The sequence below is a fragment of the Vidua macroura genome, chromosome 2, assembly GCF_024509145.1.
Source record: "Vidua macroura isolate BioBank_ID:100142 chromosome 2, ASM2450914v1, whole genome shotgun sequence".
Taxonomy (NCBI): Eukaryota; Metazoa; Chordata; class Aves; order Passeriformes; family Viduidae; genus Vidua; species Vidua macroura.
The window spans coordinates 77,509,028-77,529,677 of record NC_071572.1 but is presented as its reverse complement, the minus strand read 5'-3'; positions in this window follow the sequence as shown (position 1 = coordinate 77,529,677).

Here is a 20,650-nt window from a genome sequence, read left to right as displayed (position 1 = left end):
TGGAAACCTTGTGTAGCTCTGGATCTCAGCCCTCTGTAGCTCCCTCTCTGTCCATATCCCATTTTGGTTTCTTGTTTCATCCTGAGACAATAAGCACTGTAGTCAGAAAATGATTATTTATGCTGTGTATATTTAGACACTGACTAATACAATTTAACCTGCTACTTGAGCAGGTGTCCAGTCATTATAATCATAGTAATGATAATGATAATAATAAACTCAAACAAGGCTAATTTTAGCAGACACCTGATCTTGGCTTTCTGAAAATTAGTCATTCAATATTCTTAATATCTAGTGTACAGCCTGTCTGGTTTTGCTTTGTCATACGTAACACAGGAATGAAGTACTTACGTGCTTCCCTGTAGAGTAAATATATTAAATGGTGCTTTTATGTACCATAGTGACAATTTCTTATAACTAAGGCAAATGAGATACCCCTTTTCACATCAAGAGAAGTAAGCTGGTCCTTTCTTCTGTAGCATTAAGAGAGAAAACCAAACTGTTTCCAACTTTTACTGAAGCTGGGCTCAAGATGTAAAAACTTGCCCCTTGCTCACAGAAACTGAAAGAATAAAAACCAGCAAAAAGCCTTCTAGACAGAAAAAATGCAGATTTTTATTTAGAGTCTGTAAACAAGCCAAATGGAGCTGCTCTAGGGTTTCCCACTGTTTAACCAAATGGGACTTAAAAGACAACTGGAAAGGAATGGTTTGCAAGGGCATGTAGTGACAGGACAAGGGGGAATGGCTTTAAACAGAGGGAAAGTTTAAATTGGGTGTTAGAAATAAATCCTTTACTTTGAAGGTGGTGAGACATTGGCACAGGTTGCCAAGAGAAGCTGTGGCTGCTCCATCCCTGGAAATGTACAAGGCCAGGTTGGATGGGGCTCTGAACATCCTGGTGCAGCGCGAAGTGTCCCTGCTCATGGCAGGGGTGTTGGAACTAAATGATCTTTAAGGTCCCTTCCAACACAAACCATTCTATGATTCTATGACTGCCTTTTCCTCCAGGGAAGCCAGATGGCCCATGACAAGAAAGCATGAAGCCTAAAGGGAATAAAAACATGCTAGAAATGCGTCACATGGGATGAATACAAGGGTGAATGTGGGTAACTGATATTTAGCAGAAATTTTAATAGAATACAGGTTTAACTCTTCTTAAGTTCTTTTTACCCAAAAGTTTCTTGTTTTTTTGTTTTTTTGTTTTTTTTTTTTTTTTTTTTTTTTTTTTAAGACTTGAGCCATCAAACACGCCAATAAAGTAAATAAGAACTAGAGATTATAGAATCACCAAATTATAGAATATCCTGAGTTGGAAGGGACCCATTAAGATCATCGAGTCCAGCTCCTGGCCCTTCCCAGGACCATCCCCAAGAGTCACATCATGTGCCTGAGAGTATTGTCCAAACACTTGAACTCAGATAGATTTGGTGCTGTGACCAGTTTCCTGGGGAGCCTGTTCCTTCTACCTTCTGGGTGAAGAATCTTTTCCTAATATTCAACCTCTGCTGACACAACTTCAAACCATTCCCTTGGGTCCTGACATTGATCACCACAGAGAAGAGATCAGTGCCTGCCCCTCTGCTTCTATAGCAGTTGCAGACCACAATGAGGTCTCCCCTCAGTCTCCTGTCCTCCAGACCAAGTGCCCTCAGCCACTCCTCATATGGCCTCCCCTCCAGAGCTTTCCCCTCCCTGGTGGCCCTCCTTTGGATGGTTTCTAATGGCCTAATGTCTTTCTTATGCTGTGGTGCCCAAAACTGCCCCAGCCCTCAAGATGAGGCTGCCCCAGCTCAGAGCAGAGCAGGACAATCCCCTCCCTTGCTTGGTTGGCAATGCTGTGCCTGATGAACCCCTGGACATGGTTAGCCCTCCTAGCTGCCAGGGCACTGCTGACACATGTTCAGCTTGTCATGTGAATAATATTTTAAACACTGCCTTGAGGAAAATTTGGTATTTCGGTATTTTTTCACATCTTGAAATGTGAGCTGAAATAAACAAACAAAAATTATTGTCAAGGAATTGAAAGTTTAAAAAAAATCACAACTTTTAAAAGTGTGATTTCCTGTCACATTTCCTTGCCTGCTTTCAGAAGTAAGTGACTGGACTCCATGAACTTAGAGGTTTTTTTCCAACCTTAATGATTCTACGATTCTATAAAAATCATGTATTTTTTCCGTGCAAGAGTCCAACACATTCTTTTTTGAGTCACAGTCTTTAAATAAGAACAGTTGTCATGTTCCCTACCGATTTTTCTAATTACAAAAAGCTGTGGTTTTAAAGAATACAACAAAAATTCCAGCTCTAAACTGTCGCCTAGCTCTGATCGATAAACTGAATCTACTTGGTAGATGAGTTAACTGAGACTGTAATGATATCCCAATTTCACTTTCATTGACATAAAGTGAAAGTGACTCTATTAGAATCAATTGAGTTACATCAGCAAAAAGCTCCTCTAAAAGATGTTGGATTTTGGCTCAGAAAGATCTTACTTACCACTAAATTAGAAGTTGATGATAAATCAAGATTGCAGTCAAGGAACCCAGTCTCACAGGTTATTACTTTAACAGCTGATCCACTGCAGAACTCTTCAGACCTATTTCTTAGCCTATAATTATGAACTGTATATAACTAAGCACCTGCCTCCTCTGTAAAGAAGACAATTTCTTCTGAATCACACTGCTTGAAGTCCCCTTCTACTGTCTTGTTGCATAAACCTGTTTCATAGATTTTTGTTCTTAAGCCACAATCAAAGGGCAGAAATGTTCTTTAGTCTTATGCAGCAAGTAACATTTGGTAAAACAAAAGCACAGTGACAATGTTACATGCCAAGGAAGTAAGAGGTGATTTTACAAAGTTTTGGAAAGCTAAGAATGAGCAGTGTAAATAATAAAAAAACAGTTTTAACTGTCAGTTTAACATCAGTGACCATACTGTATGATTCACTATCATGATAGTGATAGTGATAGTGATAGTGATTGATAGTGATAGTGATAGTGATAGTTCAGCAATGATATTTAAAGGTTTGAAAGGAGAAAGTTCTTATTTGGAAAGAACAGTTGTTAAATGCTTGTTTCCAAACTGCCCACTGTCACCCACAGTAAGAGTTGAGGGCACGAGGGTTGGTGGCTCCTGGGGTGGGAGAAGACAGAGGCATCTGCTTAGAGCAGAGCAGTGTCTCACCATCCAGGGCCCATCCCAACAACCTCAGCCAGTCCCAGATGCAGCCCAGTGATGTCCTATCAAGGCTCCTAAGCCCCGAAAATAAGTTCTTGATACCCAAAGTGTCTATCAGGAACATATCTTGGACTGTACTTAATCATCTTGGGTGTGTTCTGTGCAGGGCCAGGAGTCACACTTAGTGATCCTGGTGGGGCCCTTCCAACTCAGGATACTCTATGATCCTATCAGCAATGTCTAGTTGCTGCCTGGGATGAGAAACATGCTGGGAGCAGAAGAGATCATTGCGTGTCAGGATTCAAGCCCCCATGTGTACAATTGTACACATGCAACCATGGTGTTTGCTGCCAGTCAAACACCTATGGGATTAGGATGGAGATTGCCTTGGGGACCTTCACCACCTGCAAGGACAGTGTCAGCTCTTTCACTGGCTCATCTCTGGGCCACTCAAATTCACCCTCTCCAGTATCAGTTCTGTAAAGCCGGTACTCACCATGGTCTTGAGGTTGCGTCAGACCAGCAAATACAGCCCTGGCTTTGGCTGTACCTGTGAACTCATCCTGTGTGTTGCTCTATCCTAAAAGTTAGGGCATCCCTAACAAGGGGAAGACCTTTCTGATGTCTTCTCCAAAGTTTTCATTGTCATGAATGACTACTGTGAAATATGTAGCTTGAGGGCCCTGGAGCATCTGATAAGCAATGATTTTGTTCTTTTAAAAAATGCTATTGCCAATTGCAACTGCAAAGCATTGTTGACATGCTTAATATGCTGCTTTATTTAAAGATTATTTATCAAATTAATATGATTATGATTTTTTTTCTTAAACAACTGATGCTATAACCCGGCCAACCCAGAACTTGTCCAGAAATAAACCTTCAAAACTCACTTTTATGATTCACAGAAAGGCTTGAAGTGCACTAGGAATAATTTAGCACCACCTGTCCTAAACAGTTTTCAGACAGATGAGGAATTACATGAAATATCCAGAACTGTAGAGCAGAATTCTTCTTTGTTAAAAATTAAATAGTGTGCTCTTCTCTGCAGTGTACTCTTGTGCATACTTGTCGTTAAGCAGGTTGTTTGGCATCTATTGATGTGTTCCTTCTTCCCCGCTGTAGAAAATTATATTAGGACTCCATGAGAAGCAGTAGGAATTCATCCCTAAATGCAACGTTTTCCCCTCTGAAGGCAGGGTCTGAAATCTAACTGAAGCAGCTACACCACACTTCAAGGAAGCCCTTAAACTGACTCCCAGTAATCACAGGCAGATATTCTGCCATGCAGACCTCTTCATCCTTCCTGAAAAAGGAAGGATGTCATCCACAAAAAAATCATATGGACTTTTGGGGAGCTTTAAAATACTACATTCCACACTGAATCTGTATTATTTCTTCTCATATGGCTTCAAGGTTTATATGCATTTAAAAGAACCTTTGTCCTTTACAAGGAACCTATTTTTGCCAGTAATTCACTCTGCTACTCTGACCTTATTTGCTGATGGCATAATTTGTCATGCAACCCTACATAAATACACTACATCAATAACATTTTCTCAAGGCTATTTTCCCCTGAACCACACAAGAGCAAATTGGTTATTTTTCTTTTAAGCAAAGAAACAGACAACATATAACTTTTCTTGTAAGACTCTACTGTAAAGCAGGCATGCAGACAAGGTTTGTTTTGGTTTTATTGCTATTTTTAAGATGAAGACAAGGTGGTAAACTAGAGCTAAAGTTCAGGGTTTTTTAAAATCTACATTTGAACATGACCTTTTCCTTTCTTGTTCAGTTTGCACAGAGGAATAATTTCCAAAATAGCGTGGGAAGGAACAATTAAAGTTAAATGTTAATTTTCAAAAATGAGGCCCAGCTTGCTTTCTAGTTTCTGAATTGCCCCTGGAATACAATTCAGGCTCAGCCTCCTGGGGGAAGGCATTGGAACAAATCACTGGTGTAGCAAACAAGAAGGAGAATTACAACTTGCAAAATCGGACTGGTCTTTCTGAATAATTGAGGCTTAAGGTAGCAGTGTTATCCATCAAAGCTGTTTTTTTGCTATATTTTCCTCTAATGTAGACTGTGGACAAAGGGGCCAGGATCTGCACCCCAGGTGGCAAGGGCATAAGATGCTGGAGTCTGCTTCTGTACAGTAAGGGGAACCAGATGAGAATGTTCCATGTAAGGAGAACAGATTCAGCGTCTTCCTTCATCAGTGTTGAGGTCTGCACCACACACTACCAATTTGCTTAACCAAACAGGACTTGGCACTTTAATGTTCTTCTTTTAAAAGTTCTTGGCTTAGGCAGAATTCCTCCCAGTGTGGGTGCAGGACATCAGGACCAGACATGCTCAAATTTTTCACCTTTCATGCTGAGAGCAATTATCATGCAGATCTACCATGCTCTCAGTTTGATGTGTGCTTCCATGTGTGCAGCATCTGTAAAATCACGTCATGGCTGTGATCTACTGCCTGTGGCTGAGACCTCAGTCTCCAGGTAATCATAATACCTTAAGTGTACATAAGCTGTAAACTGGAGTCTTTAATAAAAGTTCAAACAATTTTTTTGTTCACAATGCGAGGCAATATTCCAAATCACATCTGGAAGTGACAGCTATTTCTCCATATCAATAAACACCATTCATAGATTTTGGTGGGCCTTAGGGAACACTCCAATTTTATTACAAGTTAAACCATGAGAGCACCATGCATCAATTCCTACCCAAAGCGCAATAGTCAGAGTTGAAGAAAAGTGTGTGGTGTCTTGTGAAACAAACTTTCTGTTCTGACTTTATAGTTTCTAATAACAAAAACTTCACCACACAATTTTGAAAGTGATTCCACAGATTAATAATTTCCATTTAATTCTCTTTTTTTTCTCCTTGCTGAATTCAAATCATGGAATCATAGAATGGTTTGGGTTGTAAGGGTCCTTAAAACCACTTTGTTCCATTCCACTGAGATAGCAGAGATTTCACCAACTAGACCAGTTTGCTCAAAGCCCCATCCAGCCTGGTCTTGAACACTTCCAAGAGTGGACCATCCACATCTTCTCTGGGCAACCTGAACCAATGTATCACCCTCAAGTAAAGAATTTCTTTCTAATTCAAAGTTAAACTTTCTCTCTGCCAGTTTAAAGACATTACTGTTGAGGAACACACTCAGTGCAGGTATCTGGGTGAGCAGCTGCAGTTGGAGCTGTGGGTTTGAGCTCCAGGGGTGGTAGGCTGATCCAAGAGGCTGTGAACAGCTGCTCCTTCACGTAATAAAGACACCTGTGGTCCATCCCAGTGACCACAACTCCAGAGTTCCCACACTTGGCATGTGAGGGGGAAAAAACACAGCAGATCCTTTGTTCTTGCATCCCTCCTTGGAACCACCAGCTCAAGCTGTTTCTGTGTTACTGCACTGTGAATAAATTGCTTTATGGAACAAGGCATCAGAGACCCTGCCAAGGGAAATCTGGTGTCGAGGAAACCAGTGTGAGTGGGGGGGTGTGGGGGGAGTCAATCAGGGACCCATTGGGTCACTGGAGCTGCTGCTGTGAAGGGGCTTCAATCCCAGCAGTGACAGTCTCTGGAGCTGGCAGTGCCACAGTCTGTCAATGGTCAGACCAGGAAGTTTCCTTTAAAATTACCACTTGTTCCATCCCTACATGCCAACTATCTTGGCTTTCCTATATTGGTCTTGTTTTGCCGTAATATTCTAAACTGAAAATACTTCTATTGAATTTTTGTGATCCACACGGACACTTAGGGACCAACAAGTGACCCCACAGTTTTCTCCATGGAAAGATGGAGTATCTTCTGTCTGCTGGGATGCCACATCACCATCCAGGTTTTAGTTACTCCCTTGGTCTGCTCTGAATTCTTTGCATGTTTTAGCATCTCTCAATGCACTAATAGCAGAAATGGATGAATTATTCCATGAATGGTTTCATTATTGTCAAATGTAGGTGTATTATAATCTCACAACTCCCACTCAGCATCCAATATTTCTGTCCATTATTTCTTTTTACTGCAGTGTCACCTGGGATCTCATTATTAGTTGATTATCTACCATGGCCCTAAGTACTTTTCAGCTTCACTATTTCCCAGGTTAGCAAACCCATATCATTATAGTAGTTTGCATTCTTTTCCTATATACATTGTCCTTGGCCATATTAAAATAGATACTGTTTCACCGAAACTAAACTCTAAAATTTTTCTTTAACCACTCCCACTCCTCTTCTGTCACTAAGAGATTTTTTTTGAGCACTAATACAATTATCCCAGTCATTTTTAAAATGTCCAAATAACCTAGAACATGGGAGTCCTCTGATAAACTGAGGGCAAACACAGGTACTCAGATAAAGTTCCATATTAGTAATGATGTTTTCATAATTATATGTAAAGTAGTTTGTAAAATAATGTGCATATCTTTTATTGTTATTGCAGCTTTTGTCATTTGAATTCATGAGACAGGATCTGTCATGACACCAATTCAAATGTTTTGCAGAAATGCTATACATTACAACAATATTCCTCTATCATTTAAACTCATCAAAATCAACATTTAAGTAAAATGACAAAATCCTTTTACTAAAACACACACTAACTAGTTTCTTGTTTGGAGTTGTAGGTTTTCAATAAATTATTTATTAGTTCAGTTCTGCATCTGCTATTCAGTTTCTTTGTGTAGATTACTGCAACAGGGTATTTTTCTCTGGTTTGCATTTACATCTTTCCCTTTATAAAGGAAAGGGCTGTAATCAAAAAATTTCTCCCATTCCAAATGATAGTTCACTTCTTTTTTTATGTAATTTCCAAACTAATTTGTCAATTAGATAAAATCACTACTGTTTTAAATAATTCTTACAATAACTCTAAATATACTTAACTGAGGTTCTCGATCAACCCTATGAGAAAAGTTGCTTTCTTTTGCTTGTTCATTGTTTTATCTTGGAAAAAAAATACCTAATTGCATAAATTAACTCTGACAAATCACTCTTAAATTGAAAATGAAATATTTGTTGAACAGAAAACGGAAGAAAAACAAATTCTAAATTATGTAAGATTTTGCTATGAGACATTTGTGTCTAGCAAAAAATTAGTTCCTTTGAAAACATATTTTCTGCATGAAAATAGTGAATATTTTCAGAATCATAAATACCCAAATATTTAATTCATATACCTCAGTAACTGAATCTAACCATTGTCAATGCTAAAGGAGTATAAAATAAAGAATATTTATTAGAGATTTGATCACAGTTTTAATAAATCTGAAATTTCTATAAATTTTTACCAAGAAAAAACGTATTTTTTAGAACATCCAGTCATGCTAACATCTTGACCCTTTATGTCATTATGTCTAAACACTGAAATGACCTATTCTTTCCAACAAGATCTGTTCAGAAACCAGGAATTTTATTTGTTTACTTAGGAAGCAGGGACTCTTAATTAAACACCCCTGTTCCCCACACAAGAAATGAGGTTTGAATCTTGGCACTTTTTTCCTAAACCAATGTTTCTCTTCCAAAGTATTACAGTGAAGGTGGAATTAATTAAATATAACTGCATGTAACCCCTCTAAGTACACCTCCATCTGAGATTATTGCCCTGGCTCCCATTTCTAGTCACTGGAGGTCCTTTCAGGGCATGACTCATCTGGCTGAGTTCAGATGTATGTTTTAGGAGAGATAAACTGCACTTGAGCAGGGGCTGCTTTTCTCACTGCTGGGAAAGGCTCATTGGGGTTACTGGTGCAAATGGAGCTCTACCCACTGCACATATCTCACATTAGGGAAGGTGTTGTAGCAGACGCCTGTGGCTACCTGTAGTGCTATTTTTCTGGATCTCCTGAGCCTGGGAAGGTCTCTCTAGCCTGTGAGAGAAGACAGAGCAAGCTTACTTAAAGAAATCCACTAAGAGTTTAATTAACAGGGGAAACCAGTGTTTCTTGTTAATTTTCCCTAAGTGTGCCTCAATCATAAATATATTTGTTGAGCTGGGGAGACCATGAGGATACTCATGGTCCTTAAAACCCCTTTGTGTTGCTCAGCTGTTGAAAGGAGATAAAATGCAAATAGAAATCATCCTAAATTTAGAAAAAGCAGCTGATTTAAACCAAACCAATTTGAAGATTTGCTCCCTGTAGCAAATATATCCTAAAGAATATTAAAAGACAGCAATTGTGTTGTAAAAGTGTGGAAGGTTTCTCACAGCAGAAAAGCATTACAGGTGGATCAAGTGTTTGGAAGTTAAAAGTAGACAAATTCAAAGTAGAGAGAAATTAAGTATATTTAACACGGAATTGATTTTATAATTCTAACAATTTTATGCCCCAACTGGCTTTAAAGGTTATACTCCAGTATAATGAGAAATGATTCAATGAAGATATGACTAGATTGATTTCTCTGACATATTTATGCAGATTATAGTGGGTGACCATACAATGATGCCTTTCTTATGCAAAGTCCTATTCTTACACAAGTCGTTGATAGAAGTCCATGGTGTTCATTAGAAGCAGAATTACAGTGTTAGTCTCTATTATGCTATACCTAAATACTCTGTAATATCTGGTTTCTCTGCCCTTGTGAGTTTTTTACAAAATGCACAGAGTTTATAGTTGAATTATTTTATATTTTTGAGCTAATGTTGTATGCTGATGCCTAGAGAGGGTGCTAGAATGTGAATACATAGAAATTACTAATATCACAGAAACTCAGCTGAAGGGAAAAATAGGAGTTACAGAGCAGTATACACTGCTTATTGATTATTACTTACAGCATTACATAAAATGGAATTTACTGCATTTATTCTAAGCAAATTAAAATTCATTATTTAATCTTCTGTCCATCCACTGAATGCACCAGTCACTGAAGCGTGCACTTCTGGGATAACCTGAGACCTATGTTCATAATTAAGAACCAGTATAAATTTCTGTGATTTTTTAATATCTACCATTTTTGATGAAGAGGGAATTGGAACATACAGCAGAGTATGTGTTTGTTTCTGCCTGTCATGTTGAATGGTATTTGTCTTCAAGCCCACATGGAGATGGTTTCTCTTTTTGAAAAGAACAGAAACATTTTCTATTGCATTAAAAATCATCAGGTGTCCAGAGTTGCACTAAATAGTCAGTTTTAAAAGTGTCTGTGAGGAAAAGACTTTTGAAAAAAAAAAAAAAAAGAGAAAAGCAAAAGAATCTTTTATGTTCTTTACCTAAGTTGTTTTTTTTTGGGGGGGTGATGGGGGGAATTTTTAGTTTATATATATATATTTGAAATTCCAACAAAAGGAGAATCTCTGAATTAAGACAGAATAACAATAAGCTCCATCCATTTTAGTGAAGGCAGCTGGTTTATTTTCATGTAGGCATGGAAAGTAGCTCCTGTGTTAGCACAGTATTCATAATACCATTTGAGCATACTTTTTCTAAGCCCTTTATTATACCATATATTTCTAGCTTTCCTTATGGAAAAAGGGAGAGTGGAGGGGGAAAAAATCTCCACAGTTCTCTTGTTGTTCAATGTATCTCTTATTTATGATGCCATTTGAACAGACTTCCTCCAAGTTGTGCATCACTTATGTGTGTTTCAAGCTTTCCTACTGATGGCAAGAAAAGCAGAGCAATTCTTTACCTTGGTTTTCAAAGTAGTGGGCGGTTGTCCTTGAAATGCAGGCTCAACTCTCTCTTTCTTTGTTTATGGATTATTTTTCCACATGGGAGAAATTTTAACAAATCCTGATTGGACTGTAATCCAGAAAGAATTAAACCACGACTTCTACTCTGACTTTTGTAACACTAAGAAAAAAATTAGTGAATTCAAAATAGCCTATCTGTTTTTTTCAATTGACTGTGTTTTTAACAGATTACTTCCTTTTTTTTTTTTTTCTGCTATGGGAAAAGTCACATTGAAAAGCTATTGAGTTTGCATGGGAGGACTGACACAGGGTTCTTTGGTGATAACTGATGGGCAATATCAGGAAAGAGACAAAGGGGGATTATAAAATAAATAAAAAGGATAAATCAATGCAAAACCACTTGCAGAAACCCCAAGATGTGGGTTAATCCCACTCCTGTTAAACCACCAGAGGCTCAAAGAAGGGACAGCTGGAAGCCACCTCCAAGTTCAGAGGAGCCCGGGGACAGCACTGGAGCAGGGCAGCCAAGGCTTTGTGCAACCATGTACTTCAGAGCAGATTGAGACATGGGCAAATATTCTGAGCTCTACAATGGTAACACTGCCTTCTGTACTCTGGTTAATTAAACATAAATTTAAATAGATAAATAAATAAAAGCCCTTGTTACTGACATTTACAAGGTTGTGCTAAGTATCATAAGTATGTATATTTTAAAGCAGTGAAAAATAAAAAGAAAAAAACTCTCCTCAGTGGTCATTTCCAACCATAACCATTCTATGATTCTCAAAAATATAGAAAAAAAAGAGAGAACTACTGAATTTCTAGGATTTCCAAGTCATAGATATTCAACTCACCTGTTTTATTAATCTCTGCATTATTCTGGGGACAGAGAAGAATTTAGCTCCTATTCAGCACTCCATTAGTGATGATTATAGTTTTTGCTGCATAATAAACTTTATTGCTGTGCAGGTATTTTAAGTCAGTGTCATCTATCCAGCTACGAAATGATGAATCTATTCACTGCATAGAATCTATTTCAATTTTGTGTTAATTACTATGTAATAAGAAACTGAAAAATGACATTTTAAAATATTTATAATGTTCTTGGCAATAATCAACAGTATTTTCTTTCAGATCCCCCTTATTAGAGTGCTTTTCCGAAAATCTAAGATATAAAGTTAAGCTCTTCTGAGATAGGTGCTTGGTTCAATGCAACTAGTAATGGGAAATCTTAGAAGTGGTTGAAACTATAATGGTGTGCTAAAGAGCATAATGTGAACATAAAGCATTTCAGAGTTCATTTTGAGAGGAACTCCTCATAAAACCTCACATACATGCAGAATTGCCTGTATCCATTTGCCTTTTCCCTCCAATCATAAAACTGAGGCTGCAGAACTTGGAATCCACTTTTACAGTTTTTAAAATATTTTAACAAGGAATAGCTGAGCTAATTGAATTTGCAATAATGGTAGAGTTTGCATGAATGCAAAGATGTTCTACTATTTCTGATGAAAATCCCATTTTATTGTTGATTAATGGTCTGTGGGAATAATTTATTGATTTTCTTCTGAAACTGCTTATATGCCTGGTGCAGAGTGGATATTTCACCAGCAGCTCCAATTTTCTTGGTAGATGACTCAGAGAGAAATGCTAGCTGTGTGGTACAAGTCAGCTGTGGAAAAATACAGTCAAAGAACATTTTAAGAACCCCAGCCAAAGCTAAAGTGGCTATCATGGGACCGGTGAAAGGAACTGTTGCTATGTTGATTGATACAATTAACATCTGACTTCTAAAACAATTCAATGAGCCACAGATACAACTTGTGCAAAAAAACATGCTTCTTCAGTAAGTTGCAAATCCTGTGAGACCATCATTCCATCAGCCACGGCTCCTCTGTTAAATAACCTACCAAGCAAGCAGCTGCAAGAAACCTGAAAGGTGTGTTATGATGCTACATATTAATTTAACAGGTTGCTTAATAACCTGTAAATAAACAAAGTTATCAAGTTAATTAGCATTCAGGGAAAAGTTACGCTCCCTGAATCGCTGAACTTTTGAGACTGGTTAAAATTGCCTCAGACAAAGAAAAATAAATACATTCAAGCAATAGTGAATATTGTATTATGAGGTAGTCCAGCAATCTAGAAAGCTGAAACCCAGGGCTTGCTGATTTACCTACGTTTTATGCAACAATCTTAAAAAAAAAAAAATAAAATAAAAAGCCAAGAGTTTGATTTTTCTAAACTTATTAGGAAATCAGAGCTACAGAGAGAACTTTGGTGGATATTTTTTAAAGACCTCTTGTCTTTGTCATGGATGGTTATCACCAATGTAAACCAGCACAGTAGTTTCTGAAAATTCCTTCAAATTCAGACATGTATAGTTAGCTGTTCACATACTGTGCCAGTACCAGCCTCCACTTGCCCTTCTTAGATCTTGCCCTAGATCCTTACAGTTGTAGATGCATAGAACTGCAACTGACAAGTAGATGTCTATGTCAAAAGGGTCTTGAGCTTCTGGCCCTCCTTTGTTAGCTAAGTATAAATAGCACTGTTGTTTTATTTTCCAGTCTTTCCAACATCTGCATTTCAAAGGGTTTTGAGGCTCCAAGGTATTATAGTAATCGTGTAAGCACACAGAGTAGATAAAAAATGAATATAAACATTAAAGTTGCTTGTAAAATACAGAGTAATCTCTAAATAGTCTACATAAACTTTTTCTCGAGAAAGGCAAAATAATTTATTATATCTTGCTTGTCACTTTGTGTAGCCACACAAAAACTGAGTTCAAATTTCCCACTTAACTAAAAAAAAGACAATTATAATAATTTTCTGCAGTAATGTTTAGACATAAAAAATTTCAAAAGTAGTAATTTCTTGTTTTATGCAGTTTTCAGATACTAAGAAAGGCTGTACCACTGAAAGTGGGTGGTAGGCATGGTGAGAAAGCAGCACAGGAGGAAAAGTGAAGGGAACTTAGAGTTCCTTGAGAGACGTACTCTCACTTAAGATCTAAGAGTTGTGGAATTCTTTTCTTGCATTGAGTAGCAGTGTAATGATATTAAAAAACTGTAAGTGCAGTGCAATCTTTCTTGTTTTTCTCATATGGGATATTTACTCTCTTAGTGTGGTCTGTGGGCAGACCACATGCTCCATGCTCGTCATTCTGTGCTCTTGGGTGTCTCCTGGGATCTTTGCACTCCTACTAAAGCCCCTGTGAAAGGCAATTAAAAAGCAAACCTATTGGCACTAGACTTAGCTTTACTATAAGGTGACCTGTATCCCTGCTGGAAAAATGAGCAAGGTGCTGAAAACTGAAAAATGTTTATGAAAGATTATATCTCTACAGGAAAAGGAGTCATCAATAAAATTCCCATTTATTTTCTTACTTAAACATTTTCTTACTCTCTAGATACCAGTTAGTTGCACTGTGATATGGATCATATTCCTGATAGGTTCTTATTTACTTTTATTAATGATGGTTTAGGATGCTTTTCTTGGTCAGGCATTCAAAACACTGACGAAAGAAGCTTGAGAAATTTTCTCCTGACCCTGCTCCAACAAACGACTCCTTTACTAACCCAAACTCATGTGTGTGCTTTATGTCTCTGTGAACCATCTGTAAGAGGCATAACTAACAGGATTCCCAACTTTGCATCAGAGATGCTATCCCTGGCTGCAACTTGATAATTGTTGCAGAGCTTTGTCTCCCTTCCCTTCCCTTCCCTTCCCTTCCCTTCCCTTCCCTTCCCTTCCCTTCCCTTCCCTTCCCTTCCCTTCCCTTCCCTTCCCTTCCCTTCCCTTCCCTTCCCTTCCCTTCCCTTCCCTTCCCTTCCCTTCCCTTCCCTTCCCTTCCCTTCCCTTCCCTTCCCTTCCCTTCCCTTCCCTTCCCTTCCCTTCCCTTCCCTTCCCTTCCCTTCCCTTCCCTTCCCTTCCCTTCCCTTCCCTTCCCTTCCCTTCCCTTCCCTTCCCTTCCCTTCCCTTCCCTTCCCTTCCCACTATTGTATGCAAATTACATTGTAATAAAAGGTGCTCATATACTGAGATCCCCAGAGTCAATATTTGAGGAAGGAGGACTACATTTGCAGAGATACACCATAGATTAAATATAATTTCCAAAAATCCAAAAAGAAAACAAAAGGTAAACTATTTCTTTTTAATACTTCATAAATTATTAAATTAATTCTTAACATGCGTCTTCCCAAAAGTTACTACATTCCTTCTAATGTTACCTTGGTCCCTTAAATCAAGCTATACTCAGTAAACAGGATAGATCTGCTGTTTCTTTCTGCTTGTCTGGTGTATGAAGTCTGAAGAGATTTGTCTTGTTGCCTGAAGTCATCTAAATTATATTTCTTCATAGCTCCTAAAGGAAAGCAAATCTAGTGGAACAACTCAGATTATAACCTCATTTCTGCGAGACATCCTCGGAGAGATCTTCCTTGAGGTGTCTGAATTACACTGTCCTGCTCCGCACTGCCGATGTGCCCTCAGATCTCACACCTTGTCAAGCACCAGTGATGCCCAGAGAGATGAGAATTAACCCATCATAACTTAGAAGTGCCATTGACAGGACTCTGACTGCACCAGCCTGCAAGCAGATATGAAGGGAAGGGTGAAAAGCATGCAGCAAACTCTTTTGCAAAGACTTCAAGAACTATTTTTTCATGCAATATTTACTCCCCCAAATCATATGTAAAGGCCCAGACTCTTCTTTACCTTGAAATTTGTCCTTCAAATAAATCTGTATCACTTAAGAAACATAGGTACTACAGAACAAATCACTTTCCATGTAATATTTGTGCCAATCTTGCTTTAGCATGATTCCCAGTCATGAAACGGACACCAGCCTTGCAGTGTTAGATTGTACAAAAATATTTTGAAAAATTAAACGACTGAAAAAGTCTGCTTTTAATGAGACTGGACATCAAAGAGAAACACACAGCTATGTGTAGGGATGCATGCAGTGGAATCTGTTTTCTGACAGACTGCCATAAGGATCAAGTGCCATCACTTCTGTTGAGATAAGTCTCTAATTTAGGCTGCTACTTTTGGGATTGCAGTCCTCCAGAAATCCTGTATCACGGAATTTAAAAGTAGAGACTTATACACAGACTGTTTTCAAGTAGTAATAGAGGATCAATCTAGGTCTTCATTTCCGCATTTCAAAAACATACACACTGGCAGTGCCTAAATGGCACAGCAGAATGCAGAGCTGGTAGCAGAGCAGATGCTGCTACTTCTTACCCTTCAGCTATGCTTCTTTAAATTTTATTAGAACAAAATAAGCTCAGTTAAAAATACGTGTTAATATGTCTGCATTAGTTAACAGCCTGCTAGGAATTCTAATTATTATTGAGTTTATCATGGAGTACTACAGTATGCCCTTTCTTTAAATTTCTAGAGACCACTTAAGATGCAGATTGTTAGCTGTATAAATATTTGTTGATATTTAAGATGCATAATTCATTTGTTTCCCCCAAAAAGCTGTGTAGCCTTTTTTGAAATACTGCTCAAATTATGTTATTTTATTGAAAACTATGCTGCTTAGCCAGCATAGTTGGGTTCTTGCAAGAGATTAAGTGGTGGGAATTTGGGTAGATGAAGGTAGGTGAATAGAGTAGAAAATAGGATAGATGAAGAGGTGGGAATTTGGAGATAAAGTTCTGATAATCCCTTTTAAAATTATTCTTGGATATTCACTTAAGCATTGTGACTTTTTAACCCAGCTTGTAAAAGACAAGACACAGGATTTGTAATTGATTAAGATGAAAGTATCAGTTGCAATGATTATTCATCCAGAGTTTTTTACTCATAAGACACAGCAGAATTTCCTTATATTTGCACTTTTTCCTATGAAGGTGCTGTAGGAATTCAGTGAGCTATTATTGGTCAGGATTAGATAGAAACAAATAAATCATCTGAATTTCCATCTAATTCACAGGGCAGGTACTCTCTTTGGCTTACATAGTTCAACACATTTCACAGAAAAAATATGGCCATTAGCTATTGTTGCCTTATAAATAATATTTCAATTAAAAGTCATATATAAATTAACATACCTGCAAATCACTCTAAGTATCTAATATTTAATGCTTGAAGAGTTTTTTATCTTTCTTTCAGCCTGGATTCATCATTTTGTACTCAGTTATAAAGATTAATTCAAACTATGAAGAATATGTTGATTTTAATTTTATTCAAGCCCCATCACCCCTTTGACTAGTGCTACTTCCTTATTCTCCTAACCATTACATTTGTTGCTGAGTTGCAATCTTTACTTAGATGAGAGTCACTGTGCCCACACCAGTATCAGCTGGTTTTCTCACAGGGCTCTCTGTGGGTTACTTTTCTCTCTTGTAGCTGGAAATGTGTAAGATAAAGCCTGTGTAAAGAAAAAAAAACCCTCCCCAGAATCCCCTCAAAGCTCCCCGGAATCTGTTCATGTACAGCAGCCTGTATTGTATTTCAATATCCTGTTTTGATATAAATGTTGCCTGCCAGAAACCTGAGTCATTAATGTAGAAATAATAGTCTAGCTCTGACTTCTTTGCTTATTTGCTATATTATCATGTGTTCACTCTCTGATCACTGACCTCAGTAGCCCTTTCCAGCTCAAAAATTATATTTTCATGCCTTTTCCATTTTGTCTGGAAAAATATCAAATCATGACCTTTTAAAAATATATATTTTAGCATATGTGTCTTCTGCAAGCAGAAACCTTGCAAAAGAACCCAAACCAAAATGGAAAAATATTTCCCCAAACTGGGTAGAATTCCTGTTTATTAGCTCTTGGAGACTATTGGGCTTTCTTCTCTTTTGAGTGAAGTTTCATTAACACTTCTTGCTCCATATTAGTAAAATATGGACCTGATGACTTGCTGCTTTTATGATAAATTGGAAAATTCACCAAAGACAAAAATGGAATGTGACATAAGTAGGGATGAATTATCAAAGGGATGGAGAGAAGAAAAAATATCACCAAATATTCCTCTAATGAAACTTGTCACTTCCTAATGAAAGGAGTTGAAGGAATTTCGCATTAAAAACTGTTTCCTCTATGAATGCACATTTGAACTGTTATTTAGGCCAAAAAGCTTCTCCTCTGAATCCCACTTTTTATACTCCATATTTATTTGCAATGTGTTCATATTCTTTACTATGATTCACCATAGTTGCTAGTTCTCTTTATTATGCTGTTCAATTTTAACCCCCCCCCTTACTGAAATGCTTATTCAATGCTTATTGATCAATGGTTAGCTAATATTTTTGTCACATTGCTGAGCTCTTCCTTTATCCTTCTTAATTTTTTCTTGTTTGTTTTTTCTTTTCCTTCTAGTCATCTGCAAAGTTAAATTTTTTCTCTACTTGGTAATTTAGTGCACCAGGATATTCGCAGTAGACATATGAAATTAATAAAGATACTGGTCTGGAGTATCTTACTACATTTTGACCCAAATGATAAAATAAAATTGCAAAAAAGGAGACGTAGCTTTGAATATCTTTAATTTATGTGAGGTGAGTTTCAATGAAACAAAGAAATATGTTCTTTCCTAAATAATTTCAGGTGCATTTTTGTATACCACTGTATGCTGGTTTATTACTATGTGGACATGATCACCTAATTATAAAGGCAAATGGAAATTTGCAACTTGGGAATCAAGTCTTCCTCAGACAGTTCTCAATGAATAGAAATTCTACATACATATTTATGGCAAAATTTTTCACTGAGTGCTTAATTCCCTTTTGTTCTTTGAGAACCTGGATATAAAATCAAGAGATGTTACATTACACTTTCTTGCCTCTTGGCATTTTCCAGGAAAAGCAGTGTAAAATTTGAGTTGACCTTGCTTTAATACAGTACGAAAGTATGTGCTTGTCAAAGAAATATGACATTGTACTAATAGTCTCTCTTAAATTGCAGTCTATGTAGTATTTTGCCCTCACGCAGAACAATTGTGTACTCTAGTGTGTAACATATAGAAAAACAACAATTTAAGAAACTTAAATATTTTACATGTGCTCATATACACGTAAATGTACAAAATTCCCAGTAAGAGCTTCTGATCTGCCTTCAAAAAAGGCCAGATGAATGATTTTAAGCTTTATTTTTCTAATGCACTAGCAATTTCCAAGGGCAACAAGATAACAGGGCTTCATGCATTCTGTTCTCAAAAGATTGTGTTTCCCCTGATATAGCAGTGGGCTGATGTGGTAATGCCACTTCCAAAACTCAGGCTAGACCCTCTCCACGTGACATTATGCCACATAGTCACAGTCTCTCAGGTGGCTCTAGTTTCTGGATATTTGTGTTGCATTCCTCAGTTTGGAGAGCACCGCACACCGTGAAGATCCCGGAGGTAGTCCGACAGGAATACAGGACTTCTGGGTATTAACACAGCAAACATAGCTGTGTGACCAAGCCTGCGGTCAAGTAAATGTGATCATTTTACTTGACAGTCTCACAAAAATTCTTTCATGCATGTCTGTGAGCTGCGGAGCTCAAACAATTAAGATAAATGTAATTTGAGAGAACTGATGGAGTTATTGAGCTGTCAATATCAGCCACATAACCACCTTTCACTAGGTGGAGGTGTGACCAGCTCTAAGAAGCTCATAAAAAGAAAATATATTTTAGCTGTTGATCAGAACACAAAGTCTCTTGAAAATCCATATTTTCAAGTGACTAAATTATTAAGACTTATACCTTGTCCTTTTTCATGAAATGGATTCCTCATAGAATTAATAGAAAAATAAGGATTGGAGTCTAGGAGAAATTAACACACTGGAGAGGAGAATAACACTTCCCATAGCCTGGAAAAAAGAACACAACTAAAGCCCATGCAGTCAAAGAGATGTATACTCGAACATCTTAATATTTGTGGCTCCTCAGCTAGCAGAGACTGTGATGTGGTTTTGCATACTGTTCCTCAGCCAGGAATTATTTCCACAGAATAGTGATTTTTCCTGTAGGTAGCAGATGGACCTTGCAATTGAGATCTCTTTCTTGCTCCTCCACCACCACCCTTTATTGCCTGTTAAATCCTAATGAAATTTTCTACTTTTAGAAATCCAGCCTTAATATAGTTTATTTATGTATGACACATTTGCATATAGCACCTTTTTCTTAAGGTGCAGCTGCTGTTAGAAAGCAAAATATTTTTTAGTAAACAAGGAAAGGGAAGAACAGCAGCATAGATTATACCATCCCAAACATCAGTGGTGTCCCTGTTTAAGTGTCGAGTAGACCACTAATCTCACACTGAATATTGCAGAAACTGAGATTTAGAAAAGATAAGCAGCATGGAAAAACTTAAAAAAAAAAAAAAAAAAAAAGAGTAGAACTCCCACTGTAGAAAAAATATCATTGATCAGTAAAATCAACCAAAACTAATAGCCATTTGAATGTTTAATGGGAGACCTGATAAATCAGACTGGACATCCAAGTGAAAACTTATTAGTGAGATAAACAGAATGGTGCTATCAAGAGATTAAAGACTAGAATTGACCTGTATTTATTGCCTACAAGGATATCCAGAAATAACAGCTAGAGCAGAAGAAGATTTTGTAAGAAAAAAAAATTGCAATTTTTTTGGGCTTTAAACACTAAAATATTATTTCATAGATTAGTTTAAACCAGAAGAGATCTCTGAAGCCCATTTTGTCCAATCTGCTCCTCAAATCAGGGCTAACCTCAGCCAAATTTCTTGGAATCTTTTCCAGTTAGATTTTTAATTAAGAGATAGAGATTGCACTACCTCTTTGTGCCACCTTATCCAATGTTTTGTTACCTTTCATAATATATAATTAGAATTTCCCATCCTGCAGCTCAGCCTTTGCCAATTTTTGTT